At 38.8% G+C, this 12101-nt stretch overlaps 2 long non-coding RNA genes across 2 annotated transcripts in view; one reads left to right on the forward strand and one right to left on the reverse strand.

Moving 5' to 3' along the window:
* Positions 1-5135, forward strand: part of LOC117502306 — a 9914-nt gene extending 4779 nt beyond the window's left edge. Inside the window, exon 2 of the long non-coding RNA XR_004558262.1 lies at positions 4885-5135. This is a non-coding gene — a long non-coding RNA (uncharacterized LOC117502306). The remainder of the gene's footprint in view (positions 1-4884) is intronic.
* Positions 1779-11687, reverse strand: LOC117502305. Its single transcript, XR_004558261.1, has 3 exons — positions 11597-11687; positions 11024-11028; positions 1779-1790 (listed from the first exon to the last, which is right to left on the reverse strand). It is a non-coding gene; the product is annotated as an uncharacterized LOC117502305 (long non-coding RNA).
* Between the last annotated feature and the right edge of the window lie 414 nt (positions 11688-12101).

The following is a 12101-nucleotide window of genomic DNA, read 5'->3' on the forward strand; positions in this document are numbered from 1 at the left end:
TGAACAGAATTTGTTTTCCTTCTTTCCCCAAACAATGTGCCAGTTCAGGCTCTTCTGTGATTTCATGATTTACATAATCTCATATTTCCAACAACTTTCTGTTTGTTTCATCAAGAGATAAAGCTCTGTAAGTCGAAATTATTGATATTTCTACAAATACAGGAGGAGCAGATGCAAAGTTGAGACAAACCTGTCAAAGTGGGAGGAATCACAACACTTTTTACTTGAAATAGTCCATGAGCCAGTCATCAATTTTGACCTGCACTGTAAAAAAAAAAAAAGTATGTGAAATTCATGGTGGAAATCCTGTGAGTTCCACAACATAAAGAAATTGTTAAATGAAAAACAATGGAGTGGGGTTACAGCAAAAATGTGTAAAATGTGGAACTAAACTGTACTGTGAATTTAACAGTACAAATATGTCAAAATAATCATATACCATTGTAGACTTTACAAATGACTGTAGTTTAAAAACAGAAAAAACAGTAATACCAAAAACTGTGCAATCAGTTAGATTTTACAGATGAGCAATTTACACAAATACAGATACTGATAATTAAGGGTTTGAAACAAGAGGTGATGTGTCTGTTTAACTACATTTAAAGGAAAATAAAACATGCAGTGGCTGTTTTGCAGAGCTTTTATCTTATAAATAGACAATAAAATTACAACAGGTTTACTCTGTAAAATTTACATATTTTTTTGTAAAATAATTTACACATTTACTGTAATTTTTACAGAGCAGGGGTGGTGGCCAAGTGGTTAATGCACTTGGTTCAGTGCAGAAGGGTCCGGGTTCAAATCCCACCCCTGTCACATTTCTCCATGTAATGTGGAGATGCGTCAGGAAGGGCATCCGGCGTAAAACTTGTGCCAATTCAACATGCAGATCCACCTGGATTTGCTGTGGCGACCCGACGAGTGCAAACAAGGGACTTACTACAGTAATTTTTACAGAATTCTCCTGGTAACCACAGCTGCCAGGATTTTTCAGTAAAACAAGGGAATTTTTTTTACTGTGTGATTGGTACCACTTAAGGGGACTAAACGACACTTACAGTCCAACCTCAGTGTACCATGAGCTCCTCAAAAATGTATGATAGACATCCCAGGGTGGTAGCTGCAGCCAGGTAGAGGCCAATGAAGATTTACACGGAGGTCCAAAATGTAAAAAAAGCTCCAATTATGTTGAAACTTATTACAACATTATTTGTCTGATCATAAGGATTTCAAAAGGTATAGTTTGTACTATCTATGACTGAATGTTATGGAGTTATGGGGTAAAAAACAACAAATCTGTGACATAAAGGTCAGTTTCAGTTTATGCAGGGGTCAAAAGTTAAAGTTGCTCCAATTTCAGTAAAAAATGATGCAAATTATTAGTTGAAATAAAAGGATTAATAAATGGAATAGTCTGATTGTGTTGAATGTTTGGGCTCCAAAGTAAGGTCAAACAAGGACGACGTCCACTGGATTCTATGACGTGTGACATATGTTACCCTGTAACATAACTAAGCATGACAGATGGTGCAAACTATTCCTTGTTAGAACCCTATTAACCAATAGTTTTCATCACTTCTTACCAAAATTAGAGAAACTTTAACTTTGATCTCTATACAAACTGATACTGACCTTTGTCACCATTTTGGGGGTTTTCACCCCATAAGTCCATAACATTCAGCCATAGTTTGTCCAAACTACACCTTTTTTTAATCAAATGATCATACAAATAATGCAGTACATTTATGAATATGATTGGGGCATTTTAAAATTTTGACCTCTGTGTAATTCTTCATTGACCCCTACCTGGCTATAACTGCTATGGTAGACTGAGGCTGGATTCTAAGTGTCATTTAATCCCTTTAAGTGGTATTGAAAACTTGCTTGGTCCATGGACTAAAAAAGATAGATAATCCAAATTATGATCAAGTTTGATCAATCCCATTACAAGAAATTGACACAGGTAGCTTTTCAAGCCTCAAATCCATGAATGAGAGTCAGGTCAGGTCCAGGACTATGTTTCAAGTGTTGTTGCATACCACCCTGGATCCAGGCTGGCGACCACCCAGTCCATCTCCACCTCTTGAAAGTGATGATCTACCTGCAGCAGCCAGGCGATACCTTGGTCTTCTCCAGTTGCTGGGGTCCTCAGCACTGACGCATCTGCACACTGGATTATGGAAAGTGTGCCACATGACCATAATGTCGTAAATGATGTTCCCTCCCAATGCAAGTGATACTCACTAAGCAATTGCTCATGTGTGTAACGTGGAGAGACCTGTGGTAAAGACATCCCATCTTCACATTCGATGACTGGTTAGAGTCCAATTGTTACAACAACACAGTAAGACTGGAAGCACCAGGAGCCTAACGACTTGGACCTCATTCCCCTGCAAAAGATATTGGCATTCACCAAATACCTCCATCCAGCAACCTTGTGACCACTTAAACTCTTCCCAGGTGTCTCTTGACCTCACAGGCTGAATGTCAGTTCAACACTTTCACCACATACAGATGCATGTCTGTGGGCCGAGTCCAGGAAGTCAATGAAAGCTTGGATCTTAGTCTTGACTCAGGACAATCACAAACCCAGACACCCCGATTCCTCACTCAGCTAAATAAATGCTGCAATCAGCAGGAAATCATGACTGATTCCACAAAGTCAAGGTTACTAAACACTTCCTTGAGAAAGACACCCAAGTTGCTTGACTGCATGACTCAACCCAACACCCATTCCATGCAAACGCTGAAAAAATTAGGAGCCAAGTACACATTTCTCATTATCAAAATTGCAACCTTTGACCCCCGTGAGATTGACTTTTGCAAAAACAAACCTTTTAAAGGCAATTTTGAGTTTTTAAAATGTAAAATATTTTGTGCACCACTGCTAATTAAAGGAGGAAAATCTCTGAGAAGTGCATATCTCAAAACCTTGTCATATAAACTATTTGCACAAGTCAGTACCACTAAATATAAGCATTAAAGTCACAGTGACTCCAGTGTAGCTTCAGAGAAATTAATCAATTTATGAGGCTGTACAGCATGTTGGTTATTTGAACCAACATGCTTAACATGTTCATTTATTTTTCAAATAGACAGCACTCAGAGAACGTATAGGTATGATCAGGCTCAGCAATCCTTTCATTTTGCATTCTAAGGTTAATAAAACATTTGTAGGTCCTTTTTACTACAAAGGTCACTTCCCCTTCAGTGCTTAGTGGGATATACACAAAATTTCAGCTGTCAATTGTTTGTAGCAGATTGTGTATGACCATCAGGGTTTAATAAATGTTAGTGGGTTAGGATTAAAATAAAAATATACAAATCATCTAAATGACATAAACCAGTCTATCTTGGAATGTCATAGAAGGTTATGAAATTTTACACAATCCACTTCTAGATTTCAATCAGCACTAACATTTAGAAGGTTCTTCATCTTAATAAAATAAACGACCCCAGGTTTGACAGGAATTTGTTAAAAATATTTTGATACATCGAACAAAATGCAAACAATTCGCCATCTCCTTAAAAGGAAATTAAATGTATTCTTTTCTTGATCAGCTCTATTATTCCACCAAGTTTAACGATAATCAGCTGAAAACCTTTTGAGAAACTAAAAAAGAATTAAGTTGGTGTAAATATTACTTGTTAATTTGGATCAACTTATTTTATTTAAGTCTCATCAAATGAAGTGCCTTGTTAAGTTGTACCAACAATTCTCGGTCTTATTTTTAGTACACTTCTGGATTCTGATTAACACCAAGATTTCTGTTTTTGTCTGAATGTGATTAATTATTCCGCCAACATTCATGGTGATTGGCTGAAATGATTTTGTGCAATCTTGCAAACAAACCAGAAAACAACTGCAAACAAGTGAAACTATGAACTCGTAAATGGACTGCATTTTATATAGCGCTTTTCCATCTGCATCAGATGCTCAAAGTGCTTTATAATAATGCCTCACATTCACCTTGATGTCAGGGTGCTACCATACAAGGCACTAACTACACTAGGGGATTAAGGACCTTGCCCAAGGGCCCTTAGTGATTTTTCGGTCAGGCTGGGATCTGAACCGAGGATCCTCTGGTCTCAAGCCCAACAGCTTAACCACTAGACCATCACCTCCCCTAGTACAAATCATTTTATATTTTTCTGATCTGAGGTGATTCTGGCTTCCTTTCTGTTTAGTAGAATTACTAGATTACAGAATAAAAGAACAATTAATCTCAGGTTCCTCATAAAATAAAGGTTTTTCTTGAACATGATTAAATATCACAGGCTGGATCAATACAGTGGGCCGAGCTGCACCGGTGTGATAACACAATCAATACAGAGTATTTGGATTTTAATTAATACGCGATGGCACCTCAGTAGTAAAACAGTGAAAGCGACCTGAGTCGCGTTTGAAATATGCCTGATGTGGATCTGTCCTGAGAAACAGATGGTCTCAGACAGATAAAAGGAAAGTCCGTGCATATTAGTGGAGGCAGGTTAAAACAAGAGCCAGATCATTCCGGTCCATCCCCATGTTCCTCTATAGGGACATCGGCGATGGTCAAAGCCGAAATGGAAACTGGGAGACAGGTTCAATATCCAAAACCTTCACTCAGCAGTTATTGCAGCTGAATGGGAGCAGGTTCTTCATCCCAAAACACAAAGCAAACAGAGAATAGGCCCAAAAGAAATCAACTGGGAACAAAGAGGGACTGGATGGAGAGTGGAGAGTGATAGACAGCAGCGAGGCTCAGCTGTTAGGTTATGTAGACCGGACGGCAAATTCTGATCGCTTTAATTCACTACACCCAACTCGTCTGGCTCGCTCCCCTTTCTGCTTTTATCTAACACTGTGTTTCTGTATTGATTTTTCTCTTCTTTATCTTCAAGGCTGGATAAGAGGACAGAGAAGTACGGCAGAATGGAGAACTTTCCTGGAGATTGCTGCTATTCTCCAGCTTATTGCCTCCTGTCCTTCATGGTTTCACATGACGTCCCAGGTGTCAGGATCGCCTTCACGCTGCAAATGAAGAAGGTGATGATACTGGCGTGCTGGGATCAAAAAGAGAAGAGATTGGTCCAGATAGAAAACGATATTAGAAAAGCTTCCTGAGAGCACATACCTTCACCAAAGCCAAAAACTCTAACATTTTGGATTGAGATTAACATTATTGTAAATTTGCAACACCTATTCTGACAGTATTTTATATTTGTCAGTGTCACACCTTTCCACTTGTATAGATGTAGATTTTTTTTCCCATATCATGGATTATCACACGTTGACTGACTGTATTGTAATTTGTATTAATTAGCCAAAGCAAGCAGAATTCAAAGTTTCTCTTGGACTCTGTGGCTACACTTATTCAAAGGCAGGCACCTGTAAATCGCTCAACATTTACTGATAAGGAATTTTTAGATCATTTTGAAGAGAAAACAGGATATTTGGTAATATATATATATATATATATATATATATATATATATATATATATATATATATATATATATATATACGAGGGTAGGCTGAAAAGTTCTAAGGCTCCCCATGAAGGAGTAATGCATTAACTGCATTATAGTGAGCCTTAGAACTTTTCAGCCTACCCTCGTATATCCCAGCATGCTGCAGTCACACTAGCAGATCCTGTAACTGATATAAGCACTGCCTTGGCTTGGAAACTGAGACTTTTTATGTTAAGGTTATGTTGTCTATTTGACTCGATACCACCTAAGCTGTTTAAGGACCTGTGACCTACATTTGTGCCCACTATCCCAAATTTTATTAAGCTGACACTACCATGGGTTTCTGCTCCTATACAAGTTTTAAATCTGCAGTGATAAAACATATCCTTAAGAAAGCTAAATTCAATCTGGTTTCATTGAACATTTACAAATCTGTCCTTTTGCTCCATAATTCTTGAAAAAATTAATTCACAGCAGTTTGTGGATTATTTTGCTGATAGTGAACTCTTTCAACTGCTGCAGTCCATGTTTAGAATGCTCCACTCCACAGAGACAGCACTTACTAAAGTGGTGAATGACCTGCTTGCAATGGATTTGCATGTCGTTAGTGCTGTCATTGCTACATGTTCGTGCTGTTTGACATGGTTGATGGTCGTATATTACAATGTTCTTGCATGGTTGACATCTTATTAATCCGTCCCTCTTGGTTTGTCTTGTATAACAACATTGCTTCAAATCTTGTATGGTGTACCACAGGGATCAGTATTATGCCCTCTCCTATTCTGTCTCTATATAGAAAATCTTGGTCAGATATTGCATATTACTTTTCATTACTATGTTGATGACATTCAGCTTTACGTCAATAAATGCAGATAATTCACATCAGAGAAATCACTAATAATGCTTTCTATCACTTCTGTAATATTCCAAATATTCAACCTATTCTGTTTGGGGCAGATGTAGAGGCATTGATTCACGTTTTTGTCTTGTCTAGATTGGATTACTGTAATGTGTGTTGTTGTTTTACCGCAGTCCTTTATAAGAAGTTTCCATCTGGTTCAAAATGCTGTTAAATACCTTAATGAAAGCCCCAAGCAAGAAAAGAAATACAAGAAAAAAGAGTGGGTGGGGTGGCATCTCACAATGCAAAAGAAAGAAAAATCCACATCCTGATCAACACCAGAACAAAAATGTAGGGTTCTTTTATATTCCACCAATTTTCATGCAGTTTTATTAAGTAGTTTCTGAGAAATGACTTAATATATTTCTATCCCTATCTCGCTATGTAAAAGCAAGCTTAAAAAATAAATCCATATCCAAATTCTGATCGATACCAAGATTTTATTGGCCCTTCCTTTTTGGTAACATTTTATCATTTCACCAGGTTTTGTGGAAATAAGCAAAAGAGCTTTTGAAAACTGACCAACAAACAAAAATTGCAACCACTTTGTCATTTAAGAGAAAATAAAAACCAAAACAAAATCCACATCCAGGTTATGAGTGGGTGATTATTTTTGCTGCTCCTGTTTGTTCACATTTTGCCAAAACAAATCTGGCATCAATCCATATATTGACTTGACATACTGTAGGTTTTACTCCGGATGCCTGATTCCTTTAGTCACACAACTCCAAATGTACAGAAAGTTTAATAAATAAATAAAAATTCAGAGTCTGCACTGAGTTCCTGATCAACGTCAAAATATTCTGGGCTTAACCTTTTGACAAGATTAATGATTTCACTAGTTTTTGTGAAGATAAACTGTTTTTGAGAAATTGTTCAACATATCAAAAATGGTCTGATTTCACTTGGCAAAGTAAATAAATGAAAAGTAAATAAATAAATAAATACTCTGAAATAAACTCCTCATCCTGATCAACACCCAGATTTTATTCGATTTGATTCTTTCTCCTGGAAACATTAATAAAGTCACCATTTTCAGAGATTGTGGCTAAAGAAATAAATAAATAAATAAATAAATGCCCCATCGCATTTATGTAAAAGAAAATAATCCCAAATCTACATTCACATTATTTGGTGGTGATGTGTGCAACGCTTTTTGAGTGATCCTATAAAAAAAACAAAACAAAACAAAAAAACAACAAAAAAAACAAACAAACGGTGGCTCCTGTTATAAATTCACTGCTGGAAACGCGGTGTGTGTTGCTGTTGAGATAATCTGCTGATTTCTAGCAGCATGTGAGAACGAGGAATGCTGCTTAAAACACTTCCCAGTTGCAGTTTTCTTACACATAAAAGCTGTATAATGATGTGTTTGGGAATTTGTTGACATTCAGGCTCACATGACAACCCCCTAATAGCAGAAAAGCCCCAAATCTAAGGAAAAAAGGAAATTATTCCTTCTCACAAACTTGCACGTCAGTGACGACAACATGTGCAATAAAACAGTAGTTAATTACAACCTTTGAGGAAGAACCATGTGAGGCTGGTGGAGGAAGACACAAAGTTCAAAACAATTTACTTGCCTCCTGACAGTGAAATACACAACAGGTCTTTGCTGCAGAACATCTCAAACATCCAGTGACCTTTGGAGCAGATCATTTTCAGACAGAACATGAAAATTATCTCATCATTAGCAGAAACGCTACCATAACTTTTCAGCAACTCTGTCATCAAGAGGCTTGTAAATGATGTTAGAAGACAGCTGTTTACTTATGTACACTGAACAAAAATATTTGTTTTTGCTCCCATTTTTCATGAGCTGAACTCAAAGCTCTAAAACATTTTCTGTATACACAAAAGAACTGATTCTTTAAAATATTGTTGACAAATCTGTCTAAATCTGACTTCTCCTTTGCTGAGATAATCCATCCCACCTCACAGGTGTGGCATATCAAGATGCTGATTACAGCAGATTATTGCACAGTGTGCCTTAGGCTGGCCACAATAAAAGGCCACTCTAAAATGTTCAGTTTTCTCACACAGCACAATGCCACAGATGCTGCAAGTTTTGAGTGAGTGTGCAATTGGCATGCTAACTGCAGGAATGTCCACCAGAGCTGTTGCCCATCAAATGAATGTTAATTTCTCTAACACAAGCCGTCTCCAAAGGCATTTCAAAGAATTTGGCAGTACATCCAACCGGCCTCACAACCACAGACCCCACGTAACCACACCAACCCAGGACCTCCACATCCAGCATGATCACCTCAAAGATCGTCTGAGACCAACCACCCAGACAGCTGCTGCAACAATCAGTTTGCAGAACCAAAGAATTTCTGCACAAATTGGCAGAAACTGTCTCAGGGACATTCATTTGCATGCTATTTGTCCTTGTCGGGTTCATGACCTGACTGCAGTTCACTGCCATAACTGACTTGAGTGGGCAAATGCTCACCTGTGCAATAATCATGCTGTCTAATCAGCAACTTGATATGCCACACCTGTGAGATGGGGTGGATTATCTCCGCAAAGGAAAAGTGCTCAGTAACAGTTTAAACAGATTTGTGAACAATATTGAGAGACACAGGTTTTTTGTGTATAGAAAATGTTTTAGATCTTTGAGTTCAGATCATAAAAAATGGGAGCAAAAGCAAAAGTGTTGCATTTATATTTTTGTTCAGTGTGCTTCCTTGTGTTGTTGTGTTGTTCAGTTGCCCCTGTTGTTCACGGTCCCCAGAGTGGACCCAGTGCAGATCCATAATGGGATTTTGCACAACTATTTTACTGGATGCTCCTCCTCACACAACACTGAAGAACAACAAACTTTGTGGTATTTGAAGTGGGGGTGCAAATTGGGCAGGTGGGGGGTGGACTTGCACAACCAAATTACATTGTGACAGCCTGTGTGCATGAGTCGGCTACACCTTGGAGCATTGAACTCAGAAATATCAGTCACCAAAGAGACAAAATAAAAGATAAAATACTTCTCAACGTACCAGGTATTTGGTGATGCCAGTAATTTTGCAGGCGAACAAAGGTAAAAGTCTTTAGGGTCTTGGTGCTTCCTGTCTTACTGTATAGTTGTGAGACTTGGGCGCCAGCCAGTAACCGAAGGCGACCACTGGATGTCTTTGGTACTAGGATCCTTGGATACTGCTGGAATGACTTTGTGTCAAGCAAACGGTTACTTAGAGCGATGATGGTTTGGATGATGTCTGTCACTTGCATTGTGAGGAAACATCATACAACATTTTTGCTGGTGGACTGTTCACTGGTGCCTAAATGTTGAGGACCCAGCAGCTGAGGAAGACCAAAAACACACCCACATTTCTCTTGTCTGTGGCAAATAGTAGATGGTTACTTTCAACAGGTGGAAGGACCAGTTTTGCCTGAGTGGTTGCCATCCAGGGCCCAGCAGTTCTGCAGTGGGGGGATGTGGTGACATGTGGCACCAACGCATACCCCGGACTGACTTCTACCAAATCAAAAAAAACATTAGTCAACTCTGTAACAGTTCATGGTTGAAGCGTATTTTCCGGAAAAGAATCTTATTTACAACAATTGTTTGGACACTGGCTTTCTGTAGTCTTCATATGAATGTCAAATAATGATTTTTTCTTGTTTTGATTTAGTACTACTTCCAGCAACAATCACTGAATACAAGCAATAGAGGAAGTCTATAATGTGGAATGTTTTTGCCTCCTGACCCAGTGTGGTTCTCAGTACCAGACAGATACGAGACAAAATAATGATTAGGAAAAACGCTAGGAGGAACACCCAAAACTGAAACCACAACCTAAATTTAGTCACGCCACATGAAGCTAGCATTAGCGTATCACAACAAGCTATATAATTCATTTGCCCTCCAAACTTGCCAATTTGTGTCCAGCATGCCATGTGTGAGGCTTTACATCATTGTGTAACAAACACACAAAGGTGTTGTCTCCCACCCAGAAAAACTCTGCCACTTTGACCGAAGGGGAGCAGGGATGGGGGAGCCAAAACACCCAGACCGATTTTTATGTGAACATTGACTAAGAATGGTCTCCATCTGTGTAAACCGAGTCAGGCAGTGACTTCCTTTGAGTCACAGTCTGAACCCCGGAGCAAATCACTGACATTTATCACGCACGATGCCACACATTTCCACGTAACAGTTTGCACGCTGCCAGCCTTCTACAACCGTACTTGATCATTTTTTTTTTCCTAAAAGTACCAGGAGCTGATATTCAGAGCTGCCGCAAAGGTTTTTCTTTTTCCCCCAATTTGGCTGTATTTGCTCGCCAGTGAGTCGTCATATTTTAAGCATTAGCACCTTAGCAAGAAGGCGGTCAACTCAACATACTCTTTACACTTACAGTTAAGGTAATATGATGTCTTTTTTGCTGAGTAACATTGATATTTGGTGGAAAATTCTTTGAAATATTTTGGAGGCAGATTTGCTTATTTGAATTGTATACACACAGCTGAATCTGTTAGCAACATGCTAACTCACAAAAGGAAATAACTACTACGAGCTGTAGTTATTGTAGTTGTAAATGTGGTTGCTTCTGTTAAATAGCGATATTACATTAAGTTTATTTGGTTGAGTTCACTTAAAAGATTTATCATTTATCTAATTATTCATTCATGCTTCTTGGATATTTACTCTACCGGTTTACAAATTACAACTCCTCATTCTCTCCTGAAAAAAATGACGTGTTTCTGAACAGTTTTTTTTATGTTGTTGCTGTCTTTTACACATTCAAGAAGATGTAGTCTTTCAGGTAGAGGTGGGCGGATCTATCCTAATATCGATAATATCGATACCAACGCTGGTATTGATATTGAACGATCCTCGTGCAAAAAGGTCGATACTCAAGCTTTTTTCTCTCCCACACGCACTGACTGCTGCACACGCAGATTCATCAAAGTCTACTCTCTGTCTGTAGAGCAGCACTGCGCTGTGTCACACAACACGGAGCAGCGCACCCTTGTATTGTGGTTTGTCAGCCCTCTACCTCAGGAGATTTTGTTTTAAGTTGTGTTGAGTGATATTTTTTAAACAAAAATGTTGATTGTGATAATAACGTATTTTGTTGTCACGTACAATGTTTGGCGAAATTCTATCCTAGGACTTTTGGTCCTTTGGCTCTATGAAGCTTAAATATGAAAAAGTATCGGTATCAGTATCAGCGATACTGGGCCTGTATTTACTTGGTATCGGATCAATGCCAAATTCCCGGTATCGGCCACCTCTACTTTCAGGTACCCATAATTCCTTGCGCATGGGAATAGTTCCGGTCTCAGCCTGCATTCACTTAGCTGTGAACAGATGCAAGAAATTCGGTCTCTTAAAACTTCATGAGGATCCATTCACACTATGACATGAAGTGGGTGACACAGCTAATTCTCAAAAAACGCCAGAGAATGCTTGCTCCAGATGTCCAAATTTCCTGTCTTCAACGAAAGTCGAAGTAGTTCAGCGGAGGGCAGCGCTGTATTGGTGGAGCTCAATGTTTGGCGAAGGTCCATTGACTTGCTATAGGACGCAGTTCAGCTTTCACCATCGGACAGTGGACGCACTGTTACACACTCTGCAGAATAATAGCGTAGCTTGGTGTTGATGATCGTCGACTCATATATAACCTCGACTGCAATTGCATCACATGCTACTGTTGTGTCACTGAGACAGGTTCTACATTTTCTTCATATTTCTACATATTCTTGATGTCCAAGGGATCCAGATGTGGTGGTACATCCAGTC

Source organism: Thalassophryne amazonica, chromosome 20, assembly GCF_902500255.1.
Source record: "Thalassophryne amazonica chromosome 20, fThaAma1.1, whole genome shotgun sequence".
NCBI classification, from domain to species: Eukaryota; Metazoa; Chordata; class Actinopteri; order Batrachoidiformes; family Batrachoididae; genus Thalassophryne; species Thalassophryne amazonica.